Raw genomic sequence first — 27261 nt, 5'->3', positions numbered from 1 at the left:
CTACCCGAAGGGAAAGAGGTGTGTTTTCAGTTGGTTTCGAAACATCAGTTCTGAGGTCTCCAGCCGATGGCTCGGTGGGAGTCTGTTCCAGTGTTGGGCTGCTTGAACACGGAAAGAGCGCCCTCCCATCCTAGCTCTTCTGATCTTTGGAATCTTGACCAGCCCCATACCACAAGATCGCAATTTACGCGCAGGAGTATAAGGGGCTAGCAAATCGAGGAGATAGGTGGGTCCTTTCCCCTGAGTAATGCGATGACTTATAGATAGAGCTTTAAACAGCACCCGTTCCCTAATCAGTAGCCAGTGCAATGTTTCTAATGCCTTCTTAGACAAGTCTCTCTTTGGCAGCATCAAAACCAAACGAGCCGCTGAGTTCTGTATACGCAGCAATCTCGTAATGCATTTGACATTAGCTCCCAGATACAGGGCATTCCCATAGTCCAGCCTAGATGTAACGAGAGCATGGCTGTAGTGGGAAGAAGATCAAGAGTCTTCCTCAGGCCCCCCAGGATACCAAAACACCGGCCTGCACTTGCCTTGAATGGTACTCAAACAAGATTTTACTGTCCAGCCAAAATCCCAGATTTCTGACTTGTTTGCTGGGAGACGGTTGAGGTCCAAGCACTTGCGGCCACCACGCCGATGTCCATACCGATGGTGCTTTCCCCACAATCGACACCTCAGTCTTGCTGCCATTTAATTTCAGGCAATTATTGGCCATCCAGGCAGCTACTTCCTGCAGACAGGTAGAAAAGTTGCTAGCTGCTGTCTCATCTGATTGTGCAAGAGCCACGACAAGTTGGGTATCGTCAGCGTACTACACAACTTGCACCCCAAATCTTTCAGTGATCTCTGCTACTGGTGCCACATAAAGATTAAAAAAGGTAGGGCTCAGACTGGACCCTTGTGGCACCCCCTGTTTCAAGCTGATGTCTTTGGACCGATATGGTCCCTGTGCCACTTGGCAACTGCGATTGTGCAGGAATGACTTCAGCCAGTCCCACGCTTTACCCGCCACACTTCCCCTTTTAAGACACTGCAGAAAAGTATGATGTGCTACAGTGTCAAAGGCAGCACTTAAATCCAAAAGGATTAGTGCTGCTGTCTGACCTTCATTCACCAACTTCCGTAAGATCCCAGTAGACAGAAGAAGAGCAGATTCAGTGGAATAGGACGCCCGAAAGCCCGATTGTGTGGGGTGAAGCAGTTTGTGAGTCTCGATGTGGGCTGTCAGTTGTATATTGACAATTTTCTCCGCGATCTTAGCGAAGTAGGGGAGAAGTGAGATTGGGCGCAAGTTATCTAATTGCTCTGCGCTAATGTTCGTTTTTTTTTTTAAGGGGGAGCACCACAGCCTCTTTCCAAGCTTTCGGTACCCTTCCTGAACCAAAGGAAAGCTCTAACAGATAGCGAATGTGGGGTTCCAAGGTCTCCACGCTCTTCCTCAATACTTTAGCAGGCGCAGGGTCATTAGGGGAGCCCGATTTAATTTTAGCCGCTATTCTGTTTAGGAGATCCTGAGGGGGAACGCTAAAGGATATAAGACTCTCAGTCCCTTTATGCTTTATAGGGGCCTCATCTGTCACGCACCCAACTCTGGCCTCCGTCGGAAAGGAGGAGTAGATCTTCTCCACCTTGTCAGCAAAAAACTCCGCTACACAATTGCAGGATTCCACAGACGCCTTCACTGGTGCAGCACTGCTGGACAAGGTGGAGATCTCTTTCTAAATCTTGTTAACTTGTCACATTTGCTCAGCTTTCAGAGTCAGAGGTCAAGTGCATTTCAATTAGGTCAAGTAGATGTTTCACATTACTAGAACTGCAGGTCTAGTGCAATTTTTATGGTTTTTGAGCCCTGTAAGTTTTTCAACTTGAGGATAATATGTCATCTGCTCAATTTTAATTTATTTTATTTTTATTTTATTTATTGCGATTAAATATGGAACAAACATTACACGAAGGTGTCAAAGCGCTTTACAAAAGAACCAGTTGTGTTACATAAGGACTTTGGATTACATGAGTAACATAAGAGATATAAACAGGAAAAGAATTGCAAATGTACACGTGGAGCAAAAGGAGGGAAGAAATTGCAAATGTACAAGTTGTAAAGTCACTCAAGGAAGAGATACAAACAGATAAACTCTAAAATCACATAGGAATGGTGGTAAGTACAAAGGCCTACTACATATACTAGTGGTTGGTGTTATATATACAAATGGAGTGAAAGGAGCGAAAAATTGCAAATGTACAAACTGTTAAGTCAGTCAAGGAATAGAGACACACAGATAAACTCTGAAATCACATAGGAATGGTAGTAAGTACAAAGGTCTACTACATATACTTGTGGTTAGAGATATATAGCAAATTCACTCAGGATTACACTTTAACAGCGATTAGGCTTGGACAATTATAGATTACATATTTACAGAGCAGGAAATTCTTGCAATCATTCAGTCAGGTGTTCAGGTGGTGTTGCACTCAAGGGTGGTACAAGCAACCCTCGCCGGAATGAGAAAGATACTGTATATCATATATATAGTTCATACCCTACAACAACAGGCACCACAGCTGAGACAGAAGTCCAGGACCATAGGATTCCAGCACGGAGACCAGTAAGGGAAGGAGAAGTGCTCCCTGCACAAAAGGACTGCATCGTAGGGTCAGGTCATACAAGCAGTGTCATGTAGTTACTGCTTATCTATATACTGTGTTAAGTTAGCATGGGCTTATTAAATGTTTAAACGCCATTTTTCCTTTTGCTGCTTCTGCACACGGCACATAATTGTAGATTTAGCTTTCAACCTAGAAGAGCGTTGTGATTTACATGAGAATAATATGTTATTGCTCTGATATCAACTTTGCTTAATAAACTATGTCTGTACAGAGAGTGCTGAAGCTTCAAGGATAACACGACACAGAATTGTTATGAGGTCTGATCTCCGCACCTTCATAGACATAACATAAGTGCAGCTCCTGCCAAATTCTGGCTTTAGGCGGGTTTTATATTGCTTTGCCTAGAGCACACATACACACTTGATGCGGTTCGTATGCAGAGAGCTGGTGGAAACTGATGTGATCTCTTCATACTAGGATCTTGAGGTATGGGCCCGCCCTGCTAAAACCCAAAGAGACCTTCTTAGATATTAATATAATATGCTAGTTAGGGAGGGTGAGAATTAGGTGTTGTTAACGCTTATTCATTACAGCATCATAGCATGCTGTCACCTTTTGCTTTCTATGGACTAGTAACTATGCTGATAACGTTGCTTCTGATAATATGTTTCCTTGTATTATCTAAGATACTGCGTTTGAGAAGACGGCATTAGTAAATAAATATTTCAAATGTGCACGTTTCCTCATTTACTCCACGTTCTGGTTTGAAATGATTGTATAACGAAAGAGTGCTCATGTGTTCCACGTGACCTGAGGTATCGTAAGTTCATGTTCTGGTTTGTCTAAACATTGGGAGTTTGATATGACCAATGAGACACTGTAGCTAGCCTGGTAAGGGGATTTTGGGTACTGAGGTGAGTTTTGGGCCACCCTAATACAACTCCTGGAGATATACATAGAATCTTGACGATTAGTTTACCGAAGGATTTAGCACCCGAACTCGTTGACTGTGAGACCTGGGGAAAAACTTTTGCGGCTGTCTATGCGAGGTGTTATGGCACTCCATCTATGGCTGTACTGCCTACAATCATTAAACGTGTTCAAGATGATCACGGACCGGAAGCGGCGGTTGAATTGGGTATGCGCCTGTGTGGCTCCTTTGAAATAGTTTGCGATCTCATTCTTGCTAATGTCAAGGGGGATGCAGTGAACTTTCAGGTGGCTAATGCTTTGGAGGCAATCCCCGATGCCGAAAAACCCCGTCAGTTAGCGAGGATTATTGTGGCTGCTTATAAAACAGTGGGTCGCACTAGTAAGGGTCTAAAGCCTTTTTCTGTCAAGGAGAAAAAGCAACCTCAGGGGCAGTCTTCGGAGACAGAAGTTCAGCCAAGTCCAAAAAACAAAATTGGCCTAAGAAGCAGAAACAGGGTAAGCAACAGCAGCAGACTCAAGAATCTATTCCTGCGACTCCGATGCCTGCGCAGACAGAGCGTGTTTATGACTTGCGCGATCGCGCGATGATTAAATCACCTGATCGATTTCAGGTTTCTGATCAACGCTCTCCTCGTTCCTTTCAGGACTCATTGGCTCCGAAGACCGGTGGTGGAGGAGGCGGAAGGGGTCGGGGTGGTCAGCAAGGACGTGACCAGCCCCGCCAGACAGACGGTGCAGGGAGGCAGGAAGGCACAACGCCGAAGAGACCGCAGTTTGCCAAAAAGAAAGTCGCGGCTTTGACAGCGCATCGATATGCCACAGATAGTGAGAACGCGGCTTCGGAATCTGATGTGGGCTCTGACCTTGCTGGACAGCGCGGCGGAGATTACCATTGTGCGAGAGGCCCTGCGTCCACTACTGAAGGTGACTGCGACTGATGTTTATGTTGTGATAGACACAGCAGGTACGGGAGTTGCTCCCCCTGATAGACTTTTTGAAATTGTCCTGTTAATCGAAGGAGACATACAACGTACTGTAAAAGGGGTATTTTGGGAAAATCTTTCGTCTACGTATGACATTTTGCTTTCTGAGGCTGACTGGCCCCCACCTTTTGTCCTCGCGGCGCCGCGAGGGGAGGAGGTAATCCTCCCCAGTTTCGCGAACACTGTCTCGAAATAGCATGCGCAGCATTTTGCAGAAGAGTGGGCTAAGGCTCTAGCGCCGGCTCTGTACCGCAACCAGTGTGGTTGGGATAAATTGTCCCCAAGCCACGAGATTCCTTTACGGACTCAGCCACAGCCTCAACCTCAATATCCCATTCGGCGAGAAGCCAAGGCTTCCGTCGCGGCTATCCTTGAACAATTCGAGTATCAGGGAGTGATTGAAACGTGCGTGTCTCCAATGAATAACCCCCTTTTTACTGTGAACAAGCCAGACGGAACGTATCATTTGGTTTTGGATTACAGGCATTTAAACTCGCACTGCCGTAACTGTGCAGTACAGAATACTCACGGCTCTGCACTAGTGGATAGTCTTGTGCGTAAGCGTTTTAAAACCACGCTTGACATTTCCAACGGTTTTTATGCCCATAGATTGGATGGTCTTAGTTCCCAGTGGACCAGCTTTACTTCCGCCGGGGTCCAAAAACACTTTCGGCGTCTCCCGATGGGCTATAAGAATAGTCCTGGGATTTTCACTGCCCGCATTGTCTCTCTCTTGGAGAGGATCAACCCGGATGCTTACTCGTATGTGGATGACATTTATCTGACAGACAACGAAATTTGGGAGCATCTGTGTCGAGTCAACAGCATAATTTGTAACTTTGCAGACATGGGTTACAAATTTAACTTTGCAAAATCGCACATTGCAGAGTACACAGTGTTGTTCCTGGGCTATGAGCTCAACAATGAAGGTAGAGGTTTGGCTCCTCACTTTCTGGAGAAATGTGCACAGTTGCGCGCTCCGACAACACTGAAAAAATTACAGTCTTTACTGGGTTTTTTTAATTTCGGGAGAACATACATTCCGGAATATGCCCAGCGTATCAAGTCTTTGTATGCTTTGATACAACCAACTTTTTTCAAATCATGCTTGCTGCCTGAGCACTCAGCCATCTTGCAATCTTTGCAGGCTGATCTGCTCGCTTCTAAATTCTTACTGACTCGTGATAACCACACTAACCTGGTGATAAGAATCATTCCTGGGACGGTGGGTTTCACGTACCTAACTTTTAATGAAGGAGACACAGTACCTATTGCCTACAAGTCACACTTGTACACTTCGGCTGAAATGCGGTTTTCCACTGTGGAGAAAGTTTTAACGGCTGTGCAGATGGCGATTCTTAAGGAACGTGCTCTGTCACAGGGAAAATGCATGTTGGTTGTTACACCCTGTCCTCATTTGGAGGCAGTTACAAAAGCCAGTGTACCAAATTCTAAAGCTTTGCACCCTCGGTGGATTCAATGGGCTGCTTCCTTGACGTCCACGGATGTCACGTTTATGTTTGACGCCTCGTTACGGTCGCAGGAGTACTTACAGTATGAATTCGTTCATCCTGATCCTCTAGCAATGCGACCTTTGGAGGACTTCCATTGCATCATTTACACTGATGGTTCGGCGCAGGTTGCACATGGCTCTAAACACGCCTACGTTTCCGCATGCGCCATTGTGGTCGGTGCCATGGTGAACGATGAGTTCAAGTCCAGAGTAGTGCATTCGCAGACTCTAGGGGACTGCACTTCACAATTGGCAGAGCTTCGTGCTCTTTTACTCGCGTTGGAGTACGCTGATCCTAGTGTGACTACTCTTATTGTGAGTGATTCTTACTACTGTGTCCAGTCTTACAATGAAAACTTGTTCTTTTGGATTCAGAATGAATTTCGTGATTCCAAGGGTAGCACAATAAAACACAAGATGATCTGGGTTCGAGTGGTTGAGCTTAAGGCTAAACTGCCGCTTGTTTTTGTTATTCATACTCTCGGCCATCAGCGCGTGGGAGTTCACGCTGTCGGTAACTCGCTTGCTGATGAAGCGGCAAAATCAGCGGTGTCTATGTATTTAGTTGCAGCTGTTACACGGTCCAAAAGTAAGATTGATGATAACATCTTGGTGGCTGTTGCTGCCACGAGAAGGGAGGTAAACATCCTACGGGGTTCCCTCCGAAGTACACATACCACTTAAGTCCCGAAAAGGTTCCTTTTGTGAAAATTCCTGATGTTGGTGAACGTTTCATTCCCAACTCGAGTCGCAGAACTAGCTTGATTACAGCGGCACATGAGGGTGTGGCGACTGCCCATGCAGGCGTCTCGGCCACTGTAACTCAATTACAACAGCGTTTCTCGTGGCGGAGACTGTACAAACAGACGCGAGACTATGTCCTTCATTGTTACATTTGCCAGCAGATTAAACCTTCGACTGCTACGCGTCTGCCACAGACACAGTTGTACATATCTAATAAACCACTAGGTTGCGTTTATTTAGATCACTGCGGTCCTTTTTCCTCTGATACTGCGTATAAGTACATCTTAGTAGCAGTTGATTCATGCACACGCTTTGTGTGGGTTTGGCCCCATCGCAGCGCTGATTCACGGACTGTCATTAGAGATTTGCGTGTCTTTGTAGGGATTTTTGCCTGTGGTACCTTCCATTCGGATCAGGGTCCGGCTTTCACCTCTAAGGCGTATAAGGATGCCATGACTTCGATGGGGGTCCAAGTCAAGTTTTCGTCTCCCTACATCCCTGAGGGTAATAGTGTAGTGGAGCGAATGAACCGTGACTTAAAGCAATCTTTGACAGCTCGAGTTATAGGCACTGGCAGAAACTGGCTGGCCCACCTCAATGGCGTGCAGCGTGCTCTTAATAATCTCCCTAGAAGGTCTCTGGGTGGGAGGACCCCATACGAAATGCTCTTTGGCATCAAGATGTACGTCCCTGACCTTGATGGTCTAGACTGCGGGGTTCGTGCCACAACCTTTGACGTAGATGAACATCGCAATGTTTTACAGGATCTACAAAAAAGCAGAGACAGTCTTGCAAAGGAACATTTGCCCTCCACATCGGATGTTGCGTTGCAGATCCCGGTAGTTGACTGGCTACCCCAAGTTGGAGAACTGGTTCGAGAGAAGATCGATAACACGAAAGATTTTGGACCTTCCTATCAAGCTCCGGTTCCAGTCCTTGGAGTGAAGGGCACAAGAACAGTCATTTTACCCCCACTTTCAGGTCGTAAGGAAAACAGGTTTATCTCCATTGACAATGTCAAGATACACAGAGTGGCCGATTCTTCTTAGTATGACACCAGCAGTCTCCTGTCCTTCCATTGTGAGAAATTCTGTTTTGGCCACAGCTTCTAATCCTGAACCTGAAGTAGCCATCGAATTACCTGCACTTTCCAGTCCTTTATTAAGTACTTTGCCTGGTACAGACCATGATGACATTGATTACACTTACCCCACTGACTTATCTATTCCATGACCTGCAATCACGTTTGGCCACAGAATCAAGATTTTCATTTGACACTGTTTCCAATGCCTCGAAGAAACCCTCACAGTTTGCAGTTTATGCCACTTTATTTAAAAAACATTTTTTGATTCCCCCTTGGACATATATTTGGCTGGTACTTTTTTCAATTTACCTTTTTATGTCAATTGGTTTTGTGTTTTATTTTTTTCGATTCATCAATGGACACTATGTCAAGGAAAGAACGTGCATTCGACATCTCAATGGAACTTTGGCCCCCCTTTCCTCGTCACATTCAGCACACAGATTGAAAAGGGACTTGACATTTGTTAACATCACTGCTTGGCCAGTCCTTGATGGAATAGTGTGGGATGCAGTTAGATTTCAAATTCATGGCCCTACAGAGGTTGTTATTGTCCCTAATGTCCTTAGAGTTAACATGGGGGATGTAGTGAAACAAAACATTTGTTCTGATGATTGGGATGTTCAGGCCGTGGAGAGTTTGTTTTCTGATTTGAAATACTATGCTGCCTTTGATGCTGAGGATTTGTATTTAGAATCTGCTAATTATGGTGATTTGTTTTGCTTCCAACATTTTGGCAATCACTTCTTACATAAAACTTCTTTCAGAAGGAATGCTGTTAATTTTACGCAATGGGAGCATTGCCCAGCTCCTAAACAGGGCAGTTCAAAGTACACTTATTTTACTGACTTCAATCAGTCCAATCCCGAGTCTTTTTATTTTAAAATGTCACCTAAGCCGATGTCCAAGGTTAGACTTACCGATACTAAATTGTTGTACTCGAAGTCCTTCCTTGATCAGTTAGCTGTTGGAGGCTACGAGTTGTGGAAGGAATCTATTGACCTTAAATCAGTTTGGGGTTCAAAAGCCTGGCAGGTGCAGGGCATTGAGGCTTTGCACCGTGTCTCATCCCAAATCATATGTTGTTTTTGAATGCAACAATTTCGCAAACAACATGCTTTGGATTGGCTACTTCTAAAAAATTAAATACTCCTACCATCCCTGAATTGGAGGAATATTCTGGCTGGAGTAATTTTACTCAGTTCTCCATTAGGGACTTACAGACCCTTTTGCTTAATTCTACCTTTAACATATCCAGTATGGATCCAAAAGGTTGGCTGATGTGGCACAGAAATGCTGATTCATGCCAGCACCGTTTTCTGGATTTATCTGATGGTTTTAGACAGGTCAGACCTGATCCCCGTTTTGAAACTGACCATTCTGTCACGACTTATTCAGTAGGCAAGTTGTGTCAAAATGGGCTGAAACATTCTACCTTGGCTGCGGTTAAACTGCACCTATCCAAGCTGAATGAAGATGTAGATTTAAATGAATTCATAAAAGGCCCGGCTAGTGGTAGATCAAAAAGATGGATATATGCTATTTACAAATCTGGAAGACATCACAGGTTGAGGCGGCGACTCGCCTTAGAGCAATTGATCAAGCTAATCTTGAAAAAGTGCTGGCAGTGGTAGATAATAGTATTAACATGCTTTCTTCCCGCATTTACATGTTAGATAATATTGTGTCCTCTGTGGTGGATATTGTGCAGGATGAGGTGTCTGCTTTATACCATGGTCAAAATCAATTGCGTTCTGTCATGCAATTTGCGTGGACCCTACAGACATTGAAATCTGGCAAGGTGCCATGGACCTACATGAATGTTTCCTCTCTCTTTGTCCCTTTTAATTTGACTGACAAGCAGCGCTTGCTTTCCATGCGAGAGGCGTCTTTTTCAATGTTACATATTGAGAGATTGGAATCCTTGCCTTTTTCTGTGGCGGAGGCCACTGCTGCAACGTGGCTTATCCACGGTTTGATAACATTACCATTTGCTTTGTATAAGTTTACTAATTGTATGCGATACGTTGCCATAGGTCGATATGAAACCTTAGGTAGTTGGTTTCTCCATGAAGTCTGGTCCCTCCCATTTACTTACAGATGTTTAAAAGACGGACAAGAGGTTTATCTGAATGGGGAGGAGTGTACAGAGACACCGGATCACTCCCTAATGTGTAGACACATTCAATTGCACGGTTCTTGCAACCAAGACCACCCTAATCTGGCCTGTGTTTTGAAAGGCACACCAGTTCCCGCAATCATTCCCACTTTTACTTTACTGGCAAACGGTAGTTATTTACTTTTAAATAATGAAGATTGTTGTGGGTTAATTAAAGGTGTTGCTTATGTGGTAACTGTATCAGAGAGTGTGGTGTGTTGCAAAAATGTACTTTACCCACCCCCGCATGGGAAAGGGGATGTTTCCATCTGGCCGCGCATCCCAACCTTGACAGCGGAGTTCAATGGCATGAGTAGAATAAGAGCTCTTTTGTCCCAAAAAGAAGTGGCCTTGAGTTCGGCTCGAGAAACATTTGTGCTTCACATAGCTAACACCCGCACAGAGGTTCTGGCCCTTATAAATACTGATTTGCCGTTGCATTTCAGCGAACTGGTTCATTCAATCTTTAACGCGTCCTCCACGACTGGGCTGGCGCACTTTTTTAAAATAGTTAGCAGCGGTCTCGTGACTTCATTTGAGAAAATATTTGGAGTCATTCCTGCTTTCTTCCATTCTATTTTTTCAAGTCTGTTTGGTGGATTCCCAGTTTTACTGGCACTGGCGGCAGGCGTTCTGGTGATCTTTTGTTTCATTAAACATGGATGCCCTTCCTGTGCAAGAAGCCGCGCAGCCCCTACTGGCACTGTTTCGCAACAGGATGCTTGAATATTATGGCACTCTGCCGCTTGCGACTTTAAGCACGGCATATGGATTATCGTTTCGATTTTCCTATTTTACATGTGTCCAGCCTGTGTTTCATTGCCTCAGCTGCGATTTCGACTGGGCCCTTGATTTGTGTCTCTGCAAGACGGTTTCCCCTGACGTCGTTAATCAGCTGATGGGTCCCGTTGTTACTCACGAGTTGGTTTGTTCTGGCGAAAGGATTATGGCCTTAGCAGCGATGCATGGACTAATGGGTCATTGGAACATACTTGCAGCAGCGCACGATTTCTTGGCACAGAGCTTTCTTGAGAACCCACCGAGCTGTCCTCTGAATGTGATAGAGGCTCCGGAACTAGAAGAACACGTGTGTTCTTTCCCGCTGTTGAATTGGATGGCTGAACTGTTTTCGGATGAAGACGGTGATTTCATGTTAGAGGCTGTTGCTGCATATTTTGCATATTCGGTCTTGCCATAATATCTTTTCAAGTTTCGGATCCCGGCCCCTTGTTTTCTACTGACGTAACGTTTTACCAATTTTTATTACATTTTTCACCTCCCGGAACTATTGGCTTGAGTATAAGTATACCCAGTAATGACTTTTTGGATTTTTTTGATTGGTTTATGTAAAAAAAAATCCATCAATTTTTATATTATATCGTTGCTCATCGTTCTTGAACTCTGCTGTCATGAAGATGCCCTTATCTTATCTTATCTTATCTTATCCGTGCTCAGATCATGGGGGGTGTCATGTAGTTACTGCTTATCTATATACTGTGTTAAGTTAGCATGGGCTTATTAAATGTTTAAACGCCATTTTTCCTTTTGCTGCTTTTGCACACGGCACATAATTGTTGATTTAGCTTTCAACCTAGAAGAGCGTTGTGATTTACATGAGAATAATATGTTATTGCTCTGATATCAACTTTGCTTAATAAACTATGTCTGTACAGAGAGTGCTGAAGCTTCAAGGATAACACGACACAGAATTGTTATGAGGTCTGATCTCCGCACCTTCATAGACATAACATAAGTGCAGCTCCTGCCAAATTCTGGCTTTAGGCGGGTTTTATATTGCTTTGCTTAGAGCACACATACACACTTGATGCGGTTCGTATGCAGAGAGCTGGTGGAAGCTGATGTGATCTCTCCATACTAGGATCTTGAGGTATGGGCCCGCCCTGCTAAAACCCAAAGAGACCTTCTTAGATATTAATATAATATGCTAGTTAGGGAGGGTGAGCATTAGGTGTTGTTAACGCTTATTCATTACAGCATCATAGCATGCTGTCACCTTTTGCTTTCTATGGACTAGTAACTATGCTGATAACTTTGCTTCTGATAATATGTTTCCTTGTATTATCTAAGATACTGCGTTTGAGAAGACGGCATTAGTAAATAAATATTTCAAATGTGCACGTTTCCTCATTTACTCCACGTTCTGGTTTGAAATGATTGTATAACGAAAGAGTGCTCATGTGTTCCACGTGACCTGAGGTATCGTAAGTTCATGTTCTGGTTTGTCTAAACATTGGGAGTTTGATATGACCAATGAGACACTGTAGCTAGCCTGGTAAGGGGATTTTGGGTACTGAGGTGAGTTTTGGGCCACACTAATTCGCCGAGGTTCCAAATCTCTATGCACAGTTCTGTAGGAGAACGGAATTCCCGCTACAGCAGTGCTCACCGGAGCGAAGATCATACTGTATAACAGTGGAGGAAAATTGTACCTTAGGGAAGAGAAGTGAGGACGCCATGAACATCCGGCAACGGACACTCGGAATGGAGATTAGGCCCCTATCTGTTTCCACGGCGATGGCAGCCTGCACTGTTGTTGTTCGTCAGACAATTAAGACCATTGCGCTTTTCAGCAGTTGCCATTTTAGGGTCAGGCTGAGTTGAAAACTGGAGCGAGCCTCTGAAACATACAGGGCTCAGAGAAATCAAAAATAGCAGAGTGCCTTGTATGGTGATTGCCCCGTTGAGTCCGGGGTTGAACTCTGGTCGAGATTCGCTTTCCAGGAGGGAAACCGGAGCCTAGGTCCGTAGCAAGTTCCGCCAAAGAGTACTCTGCCATCTTGTGCGCAGTGAGAGCTCCTTTGACTTAGGCAATTCAAGGAAATTCCACTCGACCACAGAACTGCACAACCGATGCCAAACGGCTCCGGAGAATGCCCACAGCATGTGGTCACCGAAACCCACTCCATATCTTGTTCAATCAATGGGTGTGCAGAGAAGGCTGTACTTCTGCCTTTGTGTCGGGTGAAGAGGCGCGACTAGGCTGCAGTCAGCTCCGCCGTCAAGAAAACACGCTCCATCTGTCATCGGCATGGCCAGAAGGAGAAACGCAATGACAGCACACCTCTTTTTGTATTTAAATTGTTTAGAAAAAACTATGTGTAGCGTGCCTTAGCCTCCCTCTCCTGAGGGTGCTCAATGCCTGTCTGCAGTGGCTCGAGTCAGTTGACTGTTGTTGATTTATTAATTTATTAGGCAGCTGATGAGATGGGGCTCTTGTGCACAGTGAGAGCTCCTTTGACTCCAGCAATTCAAGGAAGTTCCACTCGACCACAGATCCGCACAACCGATGCCAAACGGCTCGAATCAAAGGAGTAAATCAATTTAGGTTGAGGGATGACATAAATGTTGAAGAAATGGGGATAGATAGTTAAGCCCAGGAGAATGCCACTAAAAAGGGGGAAAATCCTGTTCAGGGTTTTTCTTTTCAATCCCACATTTTGCAGTCTAGTCAGTTTTGTTGGGTATTGGTTCCTGTTGAATGAGGCAGAGAGGTCTAATAGGATGAAAATTGCTGTCCAATTTGCATTAGCCTGTTTTCTTAGTTCATCCGCTGTAAATACTAGGTTAGATAATGTAAGGATGAAAATTGCCCGTGCAACACTGAGGGTGTTCATTTTTCCAGAATACTCTCCCATTTGGATTTATTTTTCCTCGTATTTCATTTTAAAACAGCAATATCAACAATCATAAGTAGACTTTTCGTTTTAAACCAGGAAATAATTTCATTACCCACAGTTCTTGTTTGGAGAAAACAACCAATTTCAGTGCAGCACTCTGTGATATCGTCAACAAATAACAGTGTGCCACTAACACCAACCGTCAAATCTCAGCGCAACACACTATATCGTACTTCTCACTCCTCGCAGTGGTTCACCCGCCTTTACATTTTTCACGAGAACACCCTTTCTCAGCACCAAACAAGCATAAAACAAAACGATTTCAACACATAGTTTTTGTGGGCTCCACTAAAGAAATCAAGGTATTCCATCATGCAAGAAATGGTCCGGGGCGACACTTTCCAACTTACTGAGACACACACTCGAGTGAAACCTCGACCCGTGGGGAATCACCTGGATCAGTATAGCTTATCCTTTGTGCAACAGGATCGACCACACCAATCACCACTTACTCTCACACAAAGGTATATAACCTAACCTCAATTGTGCAGCCGATAGTACCTCAGGACTAACACTACGAAACTTATCAGATAAATCATAACACAGTGTATTCCACACGTATGTATCTATCCCAGGATCTTAGGCAATGTCCAGCCTGATAACAACTTCAACTGCTCAACATTAAGCGCATTCACATCTGTACCACTACTAAAACATCATTGCATAGCACCGCACAATCTCAGCAAAATACTGCAAGCTTGGCATACACAATTAAAACACGCGACCCTCTTAATGCTCACTCCTCCGCTGTTAAAATTCTTCCCCGAACCGTTAGAGTTCCACTGATCCTTCGAATCGAGACATGGACTTTAAGGGCTAGGGCTGGTTTCGGGCAAATCTAGAATTCCTACGGAGGAAATCTAACTCCCTTTGCTTCAGTAACCAACTGTCTGACAATGCTACCATCTGAAAGAGCGCTGGGCCTTACAACGTAATCTCTTAGTCAAGTCGATAAAGAGTTTTCCCCATTGGCCTTATGGACCTTTTTTGTTGATTGACATGACGCATTGGAAGGAAGAAGACATTAACAATAAATTTCTAAATTGTGCAGCAGATGTGACTCCGCAATAAAGACAAGGAATCTAAATATAATTTAAATTTAGTTAAAGGGTTTTATTTTTGAATACCAATCAATCCAGTGTATATGAAAACTAAAAGTGAGTTCAATAAATGCAGCAATACAATAGGTAAGCTGAAATATCTCAGTAGGCTGTGGTACAAGAGAGTGACATACCAAATTGTGATAACCACTGTAGTACAGACACAGATTGAAGCTAACAGGTGTTCCATAAAGAAACTTCCCTCCTCTCTTCTGAACATAGATCGAATATAGGGTCATCTACCAAGGGGCTCTAATTTGGGAGCATAGAAGGTGTCACCATGATCAGACTTCAATAGAAGTCTTGGAAAAATGAAATAAGTGTTTAGCATAAAGCATCACACTTGCAAGAATAGGGCAAGCAGAGAGGTCTGCACCACTGACAATCTAAATGGAATCTCTGTATCTTTCAACTGTGTCCAGTTTAAAAGTAACAGGAGGTTTACAAATATTCTTATCTCAATTCATACCACCAGGGACCAATCAAATCATTACTCGAGTGCATCTGCAACATCCCTTCAGTTTCCAATTGAACTGGGACTGTAGTTCTCACTCTTGAACATTTTTCCGTCCTGGTACATGGTGAACGGAAACCTCTTGCAACCATTAATCCTCCACGTTCACTGCCAAGTTCTTCCCTCCAGGCCTCCTTCTCAGTAGTCTAAAATAAACAATAAGGCTTTTTATAGCTAATGGGAATAATGATAATCCACCTGCAAATAAAGAGAGAACATACTGGCAAAGCAAAAGGCATTTTGATTGAGGCCTGATGGTGGGCTGAGTTTAACTAAGCATTTAACATGCACTGCGAATATATGGTTATACATGCACACTTGTAACGTGAAGAATAAACATAAAACGTGAGTAATGGGGTATATGTTTACATTTGCAAATATATTTTAAATTGTAAGTGCAAAAACGTGAATAAAGAATACATGCTTACATGTTTAAACTAAACATCAGTGCACACATAAATCTTTAATCTCTACAATTGTTTCAGTCTATTAACACTTTAATGAAGTTAAGGCACGCAGTAAATATAATGTCAAATGCTAGCATATAATAGGATTTCTGTAAGGGAGGAGCCTAAATTGTGCTGCTCCACATGTAATTACGATAAAGCTACTTTCAACAAAGTGTATTTCTTTAACATGTGATGCATTTCACCTTAGTACTTCAGATTTCCTCATTGCATGGAGAGCCAGTTATTAAAAGTAATAGTTTTAAAACATAAACTATAGTTTTAAAACATAAAATTAGAAAAATTCTTGGCTTCCCCATCCCTGACGACAATGCCACTAGTGAAATCAGAGGCAAGTGAGTTGTCATGTGTAGCCTATATGTGGGCAAAATTTGTATTTTAGATGAAGCAACATGACAATCTGTTAAGCGCAAGAAGCTTTTGTACACTGCACTCCCTGAACTGACACATTTGAAGGTGCTCCTGTTTGTGAAAAGGAAGAAAAAGGAAGTTTGAAGAAATATAATAATTGCTTAGGATCACACAATTTCTTCACAAGGGGAATCCGGGATTGGCCCCAGATTTTCATGTTTTACATTGTTCAATTCAGCTACTAGATGGGCACTTCTTTCTCTTGCCGCTTTTACATCAAAGGTCACTGCTTTATTGTTAATTCTTGTAGTATGAGTTTAGAACATAAAGCAGGCAAACACCACATGAAGGCTCAACTCGTTTTGGGCTCTAAGGTACAAGACGAATTTGAGATGAGCAGAAACCAAGCCTCTGGCTTGAGGTGTCAGTAGCTCGCCTACCTCTAAGAATGGGCCTGAGATTGCAGTCACCTACGAAGATGTGTGTGATGCTCAAGTAGGGTGGAAGGCACGAGTACAACTGGGCCCTTGCCTGTCTCTCACTCAGCATCAGTGTGCACCACTGCAAGGCTTTGAGCGTGGTGAGTCCTCTCAGGTCTTAGATGCAACAGCAATTGGAAACTGGGAAATGGATTCATATGGGGTCCCAAACTCATGTCCTTTACAGGAAAAAACAGAATGCTCATATTCCCAACAACGATTGCAGAAAGAGTTGGGGTAATAATCCATAACAGCAATACAGTCTCTCTGTCTCCATTACATTTTAACTTCGTTTTGCATTCCTCAAGAGTAATTATATGTTTCCACATGTTATGTTTCTGTAGTTTTTTCATGCAACATATGACTCTTTTCTGTGATCCGAGTCGCTTCTAGGCATCTGGGTGAGTTCTGGTCATGGGTGAGTGTTCATGGCAGTACACAAGTGAGAGCTCTGGATATGAGTTTGATGGCAGTGTGAATTTTTCACACTGCTTATCAGTGTATCATAAAGGTGTTCAGACGTCATGTAAGTGCAACCTGGGCTACTAAAAGGCTTGTTCTCGCTGCTCATCCTAAGCCTGGTGATTTTATGCTAGCCTACTATCTTGCGCCTCTCTGCCCTACATTGATGTGAGGAAGAACTAGACTAGAGTGGACAAGATAAATCAAACTATCACACAGAGGCCCTACACTCGCTCGCCTTCTTTTCCAAATAACTGGAAATTAAATGACCCCGCCCATTAGCACTGTCTAGTAACACCAGCGGACCTTATCTTTTTTCCTTGAGCACACCTCATTGCTTGTGGGGGAATCTCAGACATTTCAGACTCACACCCCCTAACGTTATTGACCAAGCTACACCCCGTAGATAAAAATGACCATGCATCATTAGGGTATGAATATAACCTATCGATGACATTGATTACATTTAATAACACGTGGTCTTTGGGCTATTGTGATGGTTTGGTGAGTCTCCTGCATTTTTAAGTGTTTCCCAACCAGCTGAGAATGGAATATTTGATGTGTAAAATCAATCAAATTGATGATTTGTTTACTTTTTCCAACTGTTTTAGTTATCTATATGATGTGCTCTCAATGGATCCATATTCCCATCATTTTAAACTGTAGAAGGTGGATGAGTGAGTGATACATTAAAGCCTCATCACCCTAAATTTACTTTGAAAGAAAAATGTGTACATTATTTTCGCACTACTGCTATCTGACAAAGCAAGTTTTCTGCAGTAATAGCGTAGTCTTCACTGCTCTGGGAGCTCTGGGAGCGCTCTACCTTCCTTGGGCGTGGGATGTGCACTCTTTGCCCCTCTAAGCAGCTCCCTAGAGTATTTATGCTTTCAGAAAAGTGTCTGGAGACTGTGTAGCAGTCTGTGGACATATTGTGCTATCCCTAAATGGCTAACAAAGTAACATGTTTTTGTAAATTATTTTTATTGAGTTTTACAAACACAACTTAAAGAACAAAAAACTTTTCAAATATAAGCAAAAACCAGTTTTGCAGAGGTAACTTGGAGTTCATTCTTTACAAACTTGGCACCATATACTGTACTCGGCTGTACATATCAAGCTGTTCATTGGGGGAGAAGAGTGGGGAGAGCATAAATTGTGTATCAAACTGATCCTTTTGTACATTAGTAGAAATTATCTCTTCAACAGCCCATCCCCACACAGTTGTCGCACCATCACCAAATGTGCACCTTTCCATCTCATTCAAACCCAAAGGTTTTTGGCCCTGGGCCCCAATCTTTCTGAAACTTACTTGGACAGCTCCTACTTTCATCGAAAACTCTCCCCGCTCCCAAGGATGGTCCATGCCCATGCACCATGTTTCCTGATTTGGATACTCTGTGCTTCCCCATTCATGCGCTATGGCATGCTTTGCCACCATTAGGCCAAAGGAAAAGAATGCATTTTGTTCACAGCGACATCATGAAAGAATGCCAAACATAATATATTGTGGTGTCAGCAGCAACTCATCTTCCAGTATTGTAGTCCACACGTATCGTGTCCTTAACCAGAATGCCTGTGTCACACTGCTGTTCTACAGATTGTGTATAAAGGCACCCATGCTCTTCCCATGTTCATACAACCATCATCCTCCACAAGTCCCATCTGATGTAGCCTGCTTTGTGATAATATGGCCTGTGTAAGATCTAAAACAGTATAAGCATTGGCCTAGTTAGAATGGCACTTCTCTGGGATGCATCATGGTTGACTCCCCATCTATGTCTTCTAGCTATTGGGTCTTCATATATGAAAAAAGTTTTTTTTCTTTTTTAAGAAACCCCTCACTCACCGACCTAGTCGGTGACATGCTTCATCATCGGGGTCCACCCAAGTGACCGAGTGCCACTTGTGTGTGCTGCGACGCCTGCAACTGCAGCGGAGCTGGTTCTTTTTGTGAGTGAATGTGTAAAAAAGAAGAAATCGTGAAGTTTAAAAAGTGTACAGCATGTGCTCCCTCAAGAAATTTTATTCTGGGGCCAGTGTAGCACGGTTAAAAACTAGTGAGATACTTCTAATGGTTATATCGGCCAAATAGTATCAAAGTGTGAATAAAAATGTGGTCGACATGTTGCAACCCTGTTTAATTCTAGGTTTTCTTCAGGACCAGATGAGGTGAGGCGGGAGGTTTGCACACGCTAAGGTGCACCCTTCCCAGACCCACCTATGTGCTATACCGCATACTCACGGTTTTTGCTCGCTTACAGCGTTCTGTGTAAGGAAATCTGAAACAAGATAACACTGCATGGTAATGATGCAATAGTTATTCGGTATTGATGTGTCTCCGTTTGTGCATGCAATTCGCCATATTCGACATGCATTAATCGTGACCTCTAGTGGAGTTGTTACCCAGGTTAAAACTTTTTACTGGGTTGCATACAGGCCCACACTCAATTCTTTCAATCGTGGGTGTCAAGCGTACCTTGAAGATTTTTTAAGGGCGTTTATGTGACTAAAAATAGTCAGGGTATATATGTAGTTGATAGTGTGTGTGGTGTGATCGCACGGTCCTGAGGCGGAAGCCTGGACTAGAAGCTTGCGACATTGCGATATTGCTGCTAGTGTTGCTGCTATTGTTTTTAAAGCTCTACATAATTGCTGCTGATTTTAAAAGCGCTCTTGCACATTTGTTTTAATATTGCACAGACTGCACACGGTGGTCTCGAACCTGAGCCAATTCCCCCCGTTGGTCCCGCCATCTTGAGTGAGGAGCTGGGCGAGCAGACTAGTGCTCCGCCCCTCCCGCCCCGACTCGCATAAAATGGCACCCTTTCCTAGGAAACGCAGTGGACCAGCGCAGCGGGCGCGTCGGCGGCGAGCCCGTCTGCGCCTGACCCGCGCCTAGCGCCATAACCCCTGGTCCGCAGCTACTGAGAACTGTGCCGGGTCACTCCTATTATCGCAATACTCTGTTGGCCCTACGTGGCAACGGCAAGACTCCAGACTGCATTACATTGGAAATGCGGGAAGATTTGCAGACCACTCCCCATTTCTGCACAAATTGTAAGCAGGTTCTCCCCAACCTTCTATGGCATACCAGCACTCTTACCACGGCTTCATTTAAACCCCTGAAGAAGAAAAAACAAACCGCTGCAAAATGTCTACTACTTAACGCCAGATCGCTGGTGAAACACAGCATAGAACTGGCGGATCTAATACAGGAAAGCGAAGTGAAGATAGCTTTCATAACGGAATAGTGGACAGACGCTGCCTCAGGCCCAGATATTGTTAAAGCCAACCCCCCTGATTATGAGTGCTTTGTCCAAAACAGAGAAAAGAGGAGAGGCGGAGGGCTGGCCATAATCTATCACAAATCGGTTAGAGGGTCCTTCCAGCCCGGCACCACCGACCTATTTGAAGCGCTTGATTTTAACTTCACTTTATCTAACCATCAAACCCTCAAAGGCTGTCTCATGTACAGGCACCCTGGACCCAAAACCCCTTTTCTCACAGGACTCACTAACCTGTTAGAAGAAGCGGTATGCGCCAACACTTTCACCCTGCTAGGTGACTTTAATTTTCATCTGGAGAGTGACTCTGACCCAGATACTCTGGATCTCATTGAACTGTTGCATGGGTTAGAACTAAATCAATTGGTCAGTGGCTCGACCCACCTTAGATGGGATTTTCTCTAACCATCCCTACCTAGAGATGACTGGTGTTCGCCAGGTCTCCTGGTCGGACCATGCGGCTAACCACTTTGATATTAGGCTAGTCCCCCCTACCAGACAGAACAAGGTCAAAAATCCACCCAGCGTAATCAGGAAGTGGAAAAGCATAGAAGGGAAGGCAATGGAGAATCTGCTGAGAACCTCAATGGTGCCATCCCCAGTTGTGGTGGAGGAAGCTGCCACCAATTATACGAATTGGCTGAAGGCAGCTTGCCTACACTTAGCTCCCCCAAAAACATATCACTCTACACATTCAAGTCCTTCAGCCCCCTGGTTCTCGGAGCAAATTAGGGACCATAAAATACTCTGCAAAAAACTTGAAAGATCTTGGCGGAAAAATTACAGAGAGGAGGACAGAAAACTACTTAACGTTGAGCTGAGAGGGTACAAACACATGATCCAAAAGGCGAAATATGCCTATTTTACCAAACGCATCAAGGAAGCAAGTAACTCCCCCAAGGAACTATTTCAGGCAGTATCATCCCTGGTGGCCCCCAAACCAGCGGAGTTTCCCCAAGTCGCGAATTATGCGAAGACCTGGCCAAGTTCTTCCGGGAAAAGGTGGAAAAGATTTTCCTCCCGCTAGACAAGCAAGTCAAGATCGGAACCCCAGAAACCGACCCTGAAATAAACAGTAACAAAGTGATGCTACTTAACTTCACCACCATCAATGAGGAGGAGGTCGGGAACAGATTACTAAGGATAAAATCAGGCTCCCCGTCGGACCCCTGCCCAGCCACGGTGGCTAAATTAGCCCCCGCGTCCATGGCCGCACGTCTTAACCCATTGTTCAATGCCATGCTGGACAACGGGGAATTTCCCTCACGATGGAAACAAGCCTCCATACTACCATTACTCAAGAAACCCAACCTAGATATGACTGATCTGAATAACTTTCGGCCCATTGCCAGGCTACCCCTTCCAGCGAAAATCATGGAGGGTATTTTAAACACACAGCTGAGTGACTTCCTGGGGGCAGGTCAACGTCTAGATCCCTCACAGCACGGATTCCGGCGGGGCACAGCACCGAATCCGCACTGACTAAATCAGAAGAGAACATAAGAACGGTAATGGATGCAGGGGGCAGAGCTGCCCTGATCCTGCTGGACCTGTCCGCGGCCTTTGACACGGTCCACCACAAGTTATTGGTGGACCGCCTGAGGGCCTGTGGGATTCAAGGAAAGGCACTTAAAATCTTGCATGCCTTCCTTTCCGGCAGGACTCAGAAAGTGGCTTTAGGGGCCTTTGAATCCGACCCTTTTGTGCTCCCCTGCGGAGTTCTTCAGGGGTCCTCCCTGAGTCCAACTCTTTTTAACGTGTACGTTTCTACCCTGGCGCCAGTGATTAGATCCTTTGGCTTCAACTTAACATCATACGCAGATGACACACAGATAGTGGTGTCACTGCTACCGGGAGAAACTGACAGCACAGCAGATAGGTTCAGAGGCTGCATGCGTGAGGTTAGCAAGAAACTGCCTCAAATTGAATTCAGCAAAAACTGAAGTTATGCTGATCAGTTCCAGAGACAACTTCTGGTCCCCACGCTGGTGGCCAGAGGAAATGGGGACCCCCCCCATCACCGGTCACGAAGGTTAAAAACCTGGGCGTACTGATGGATGACTCTCTATCCTTCAGCCCTCAAATAAATGCCCTTTCCTCAACTACCCACTATGTGCTAAAAACCATCCGGAAAGTCTTGCCGGTTCTAGCGGATGAGCACAAGAAGACAGTGGTCACAGGTTTGGTGATATCCCGGTTGGACTATTGCAACAGACTTCTGCTGAATGCGCAACAGGGAATTCTAAACAAACTCCAAATTCTGCAAAACGCAGCTGCTCGTCTGATTACAGGCACACCCAAACTCGCCTCGGCTGCATGGGACCTGGTGAAGCTACATTGGCTACCAGTTCGCAAAAGAATAATCTTTAAATCACTGTGTGTGGTCTTCAAGGCACTCAATGGCCTTGGCCCCCACTGCATGACTTTGCTCTTCCACTGGTACAGACCGGTAAAATCCCTCAGGTCAGCCGAGCAGAGACTGGTGGTAGTCCCAAGAATTAGGAAAGCTCGTTGGGGGGGTAGGAGCTTTTCCTTGGGCGCTGCGAAAGCATGGAACGCACTGCCGCTAAACCTCAGACAGATGCCTGACGTTCTATCATTCAGAAGAGCTTTAAAGACCTGGCTTTTTACAAACTAATTTCTCAGATCTCACGCACTAATGTCAGCCAGTCAGCGCCAGGACACCTCCGGGTAACAGCGCGCTCTAAAAATGTAAACAATAAATAAATAAATAAATAAAATAGTCACTGGGTATATTCGGACTCATATATACTATTGTTGTGTTAAATAGAGCGAGAAATCAAAGTGTCCATCAATAGTGAATTTCATTACTGCAAAACAGTTGAGGGGCATACATTTCGGACTTACTTGTTTTACGTGCTAATCGAGCCCCGAGGATACCGTGGGGGGGCCACCTATGAGCGTTCTGTTGAAATAAAACGCCAAAATTAATTGTGATTACAACCGAGACATCGTGACGCTCGTTTTTTTTGTTAGCACACAAGCAGCTCAAGTGCTCTCAAATCTATGTCACTTACTTGTCATGAGGCGAAAGCCCTTCGGAAACCTATCCTTCCCACACGGCGTCCCGAGGATACTGCCGTCTAAGCTTCCGTGTATTTAAAACAGAAGCTCCGTGATTAGGCAGTCGGGACATGTGGTACTTTAACATGTGACCGTTATAAGGGAACGTGTTTAAAGGATAGGTATCCGCTGTTAGGGATGCCTGCTTCAGCAACTGTCAAAACTTTATTGGCACTGTCAAAGAGGACAATATTAGTCTTATGGCGATTACGCTCTCATTATTCTGACGGGCATATGTTAGTTGTAAGAGCAATTTATCTTACGAAAAAAAGGGAGGAAATGACAGGTAACATTGTATATACTGTAGTGGTGGTAACAAAAGTAATCTGTTCTTCACAGTGGATCAAGGTATGATTGTGAGAGGATAGCCGATATGTCCAGCATGTGACCGTTATTATGGTGTTTAAAGGATAGTTTACACTGTTATGGATGCCTGATTTAGCACAATATCTAAAACTTTATTGGCACCGTAGAAGGGGACAAATTTAGTCTACTCGTGATAAACCTCTTATTATTCTGGCGGGCATATTTTAGTTATAAGAGCATTCAAAATACCACTGAGGGGAGGATATCAGTCTTGCGTTAAAAAAGGAATTCTGACAGAGACCTTTGTATATACTGCAGTGTTGGTAACAATAGTCATGGTAACAATAGTCATCTGTTTCTCACAGTGGACCATGTTATATTCTAGTTCAGTCCAGATATGTGAGTGGATAGTCGATATATCCAGCGTTGCTCCTTTTCGAAGAGGCGCTGGGTTGTGTTGCCACCAGGTTGTAGTTGCTCAATTACTGTCCACCTTTGAGGTTCCGTGACAATTTTAAGTGATGTTTTTTTGATTCGCACGAATATGGTCGAGTCTGGTATCTAAGAACCGCAAATGACGAGTTTAGTAAGTGTGCGCAGTTTCGCTGTGCTAACTTAAACCGTTCATTTGATATGTGGGTTTTTCATCTGTACCCACGGGTTCCATCTTAGATACGGCATCCATTTTGTCTCTTGCCCTCAAGTAGCCAGCGAACGGACACTGTCCGCTTCGTCACCCTGGGACTCTCAGGATATTTGTGGAAGACACATGTACTTTGTAAATATCTTTTACGATGAGGGGGATGATACTGTAAGGCAGATGGCCCCGCTCGAGGCTCATCTTGCCGTCCGGTTTATTGTCTCAGCCGTGCATCTCATTAGGCACGTCCCTTTGATGCCTGTATCTCGTGTTTCCCGATACCTCCCCTTTTACACCCTTTTCGATTTCCCCACTGTCTCCATCTCCCTCTGCACCTGTCTTTGTCCCTATTTCGATCTGTTTTACTGCCGATTGGAATTCACTAATGTTGGGAAGATGGGTTTTTACAGTTGGGAACCGCCAAATGTTTCCGCACTTATGTTCCGGACCTTATGTGTACCAAAGTGACCAAAGCGACCCCTCTGAGGGATAATTATGGGAACCAGGTTGTAAACTTTTGTGTACCATGTTGTCCTATGAGTTAATTTTGTATAAAAGGAGCGATCCACAGAACCAATTTGAAGCAGTCTCCCCAAGTTGCACGTGTTGTACTTGTCGTGACTTCTGTGTTCCCTGCAGCAATAAACCTTGAATCTTTGACGCCGAAGGAAGTGTCCCGTGTCTCTGTAGTTTGTGCGCCGAAACAGGTATCCCATGAAGGTTATAGGTGTTGTTCCCTGGCACCGCTGGTACTGTTAAAAAGTCCAGTCCTTCAGTTGGCGCCCAACGTGGGGCGACTTCAGCGGTACCGGTCCGGTCCAAAGCCTGATGATCGTGAGGAACTTCGTGTGAAATCTCCGAGGGAAGGTGCACCCCGCTTCATCGATCCTGTTGTCGAAATAAGTGGCCCGAAGTTTTTCCCTGCGAAGATTCCCGCCTCCTGACGGCTGCAACGGACCGATGCCCTGACTGTCGACCTGTCTTCGACGCCCGGCGTAGACCTTATGTACAAGCGAGACGATAGACGGGCCTTCCTGGTGACGCCATTGAAGTTCTGAGTTAAGTATTTGTGGGTCGCTCCCAGTCCTTAGTGGTTGTTCTAGCTTTTTGAAAGCTTTGTGGTTAGCCTTTAAGGCTTTGTGGTAATAGCTCTCCGAGCTTTGTAATAGCCTTAAGGCTTTGTTGTATTGCATGGTTCCATTGCATTTGTGGTTCTTAGTATTGGTTCTTAGTATTATTTGACAGTTGCAATTGCCAAAAACCGAGGGTTTTGACTTACACGAGGTTTTATTGCTTCGGTAATCCTTGAAGTTTGATACTAGGTTAGTGTGCACGATGCCTAGCCATAGTGATTTGTTTCGTATTTTCAAATGTTGCGCAATGGATTCCCGGTTGGAGGACTCGTGTCCGATACCTCCAGTTGGAACTCCGATACATGATCTATATAGTCGACATGGGGTGGGTCCTATAATCTATAATGATTACTGGATCCGCTATACAAAGAAAGACGGTGACCTTAGATGGCCACCACACGGAACTTTTGAACTTTCGATTTTAGATAATCTTGAGGCTAAATTATTTTTAAAGAAAGCTAGGCCAGCTATGTTTGATTCCTTTCGGATATGGCGTAAAGAGGCCAAACAGAAAGAAATCAAACAACTTAAAAAGGATAAAAAGCAAGAGTTTGTTCCGATAATGCAAGCTATAAAAGAATGTAGACAAGACAAAGAAGAAAAAGATATGGAAATCGCTACTAGATTGCATCACATGAAAATAGATAAATGTTACCCAGTTTTACCGAATAATCTAGAAAAGAAAGAAGAAGATTTGAAGGAGGATTCTTTGTTATCATACTTGATGAAATCACCACCTCCTTATGTACAGGGTGCTACTGCTCCTGTAGCTCCTCCTATAGCTCCTCCTGTTGTTCCTCTTGTTGCTCCAGCGGCTGCGGGCCAGCCCGCTGTTAACCCTACGTTTGTTCCACCACCTGTCCTCGTTCCTACTGCTCCCGTACCTGTACCTTTGCAGACTGTTGTTTCTGCTACTCCAACTACCTTGTCCGTTCCTACTATGCCTTCCTTCACCTCTAGTGTTGTTGCCCCTGTTTTTCTTTCTCCTTCTGTTCGTAAGCGTGTTCCTAACTCTGTTGCTACCCTTTATTCACCTCTTTCCGGTCCGTTATTTTCGTCTGATTCATCTGAAACTCCTCAGAGACGGAGTCAGATCCCTAGTGGTAGGGAGAAAGAGACGTTAGTAACAATGGCACATAGGTGGATAAGACATCCTGCTAATTACACTCCGCGTGTAGTATTTGATACGTTTTCTCAGTTTAATGAGCCTACGCAGAGATTCGTATTTGAGGAAATGTGTAACTTTTTGAGAGAAGAATGGTACAATAATGATGTAGATGATGTACCGTCCGACATAATTGAACTCCAGAGTCACTTTTCGAACGGTATGATTATAGGAGACGATGTACGACGTGCCGTGGAACGCTTATTAGCATTCAGACCCACAGCACATTCTCGGGTGTCATTAGATGATACCACTGAGAACTGGAAAGCGGTTCCTGGTCAGTATCCCATGAGAGAAGTCCCGCCACTGTGGGTGCCTGGAGATCCGCAAGCTAACCCTGCGGTTTTACCACATTTTCGAAGGGTGTGGATACATCTTCCATGGAAACGATCGGAAGTTTTGCAAGTGAAGCAATCCTTACCCGATCCGCGTAAAAATCCGGCTGGTTATTATAAGGAGTTATCACAACTGATAGAAGCTTCTATTATGAATATTGCCGACATCGACATGTTGTTTGGCAATGTTGTACCGCAACCAGTTTGGGCTAAAA

The sequence above is a fragment of the Lissotriton helveticus genome, chromosome 4_1 (assembly GCF_964261635.1).
Source record: "Lissotriton helveticus chromosome 4_1, aLisHel1.1, whole genome shotgun sequence".
Taxonomy (NCBI): Eukaryota; Metazoa; Chordata; class Amphibia; order Caudata; family Salamandridae; genus Lissotriton; species Lissotriton helveticus.
This window is presented reverse-complemented; position numbering follows the sequence as displayed.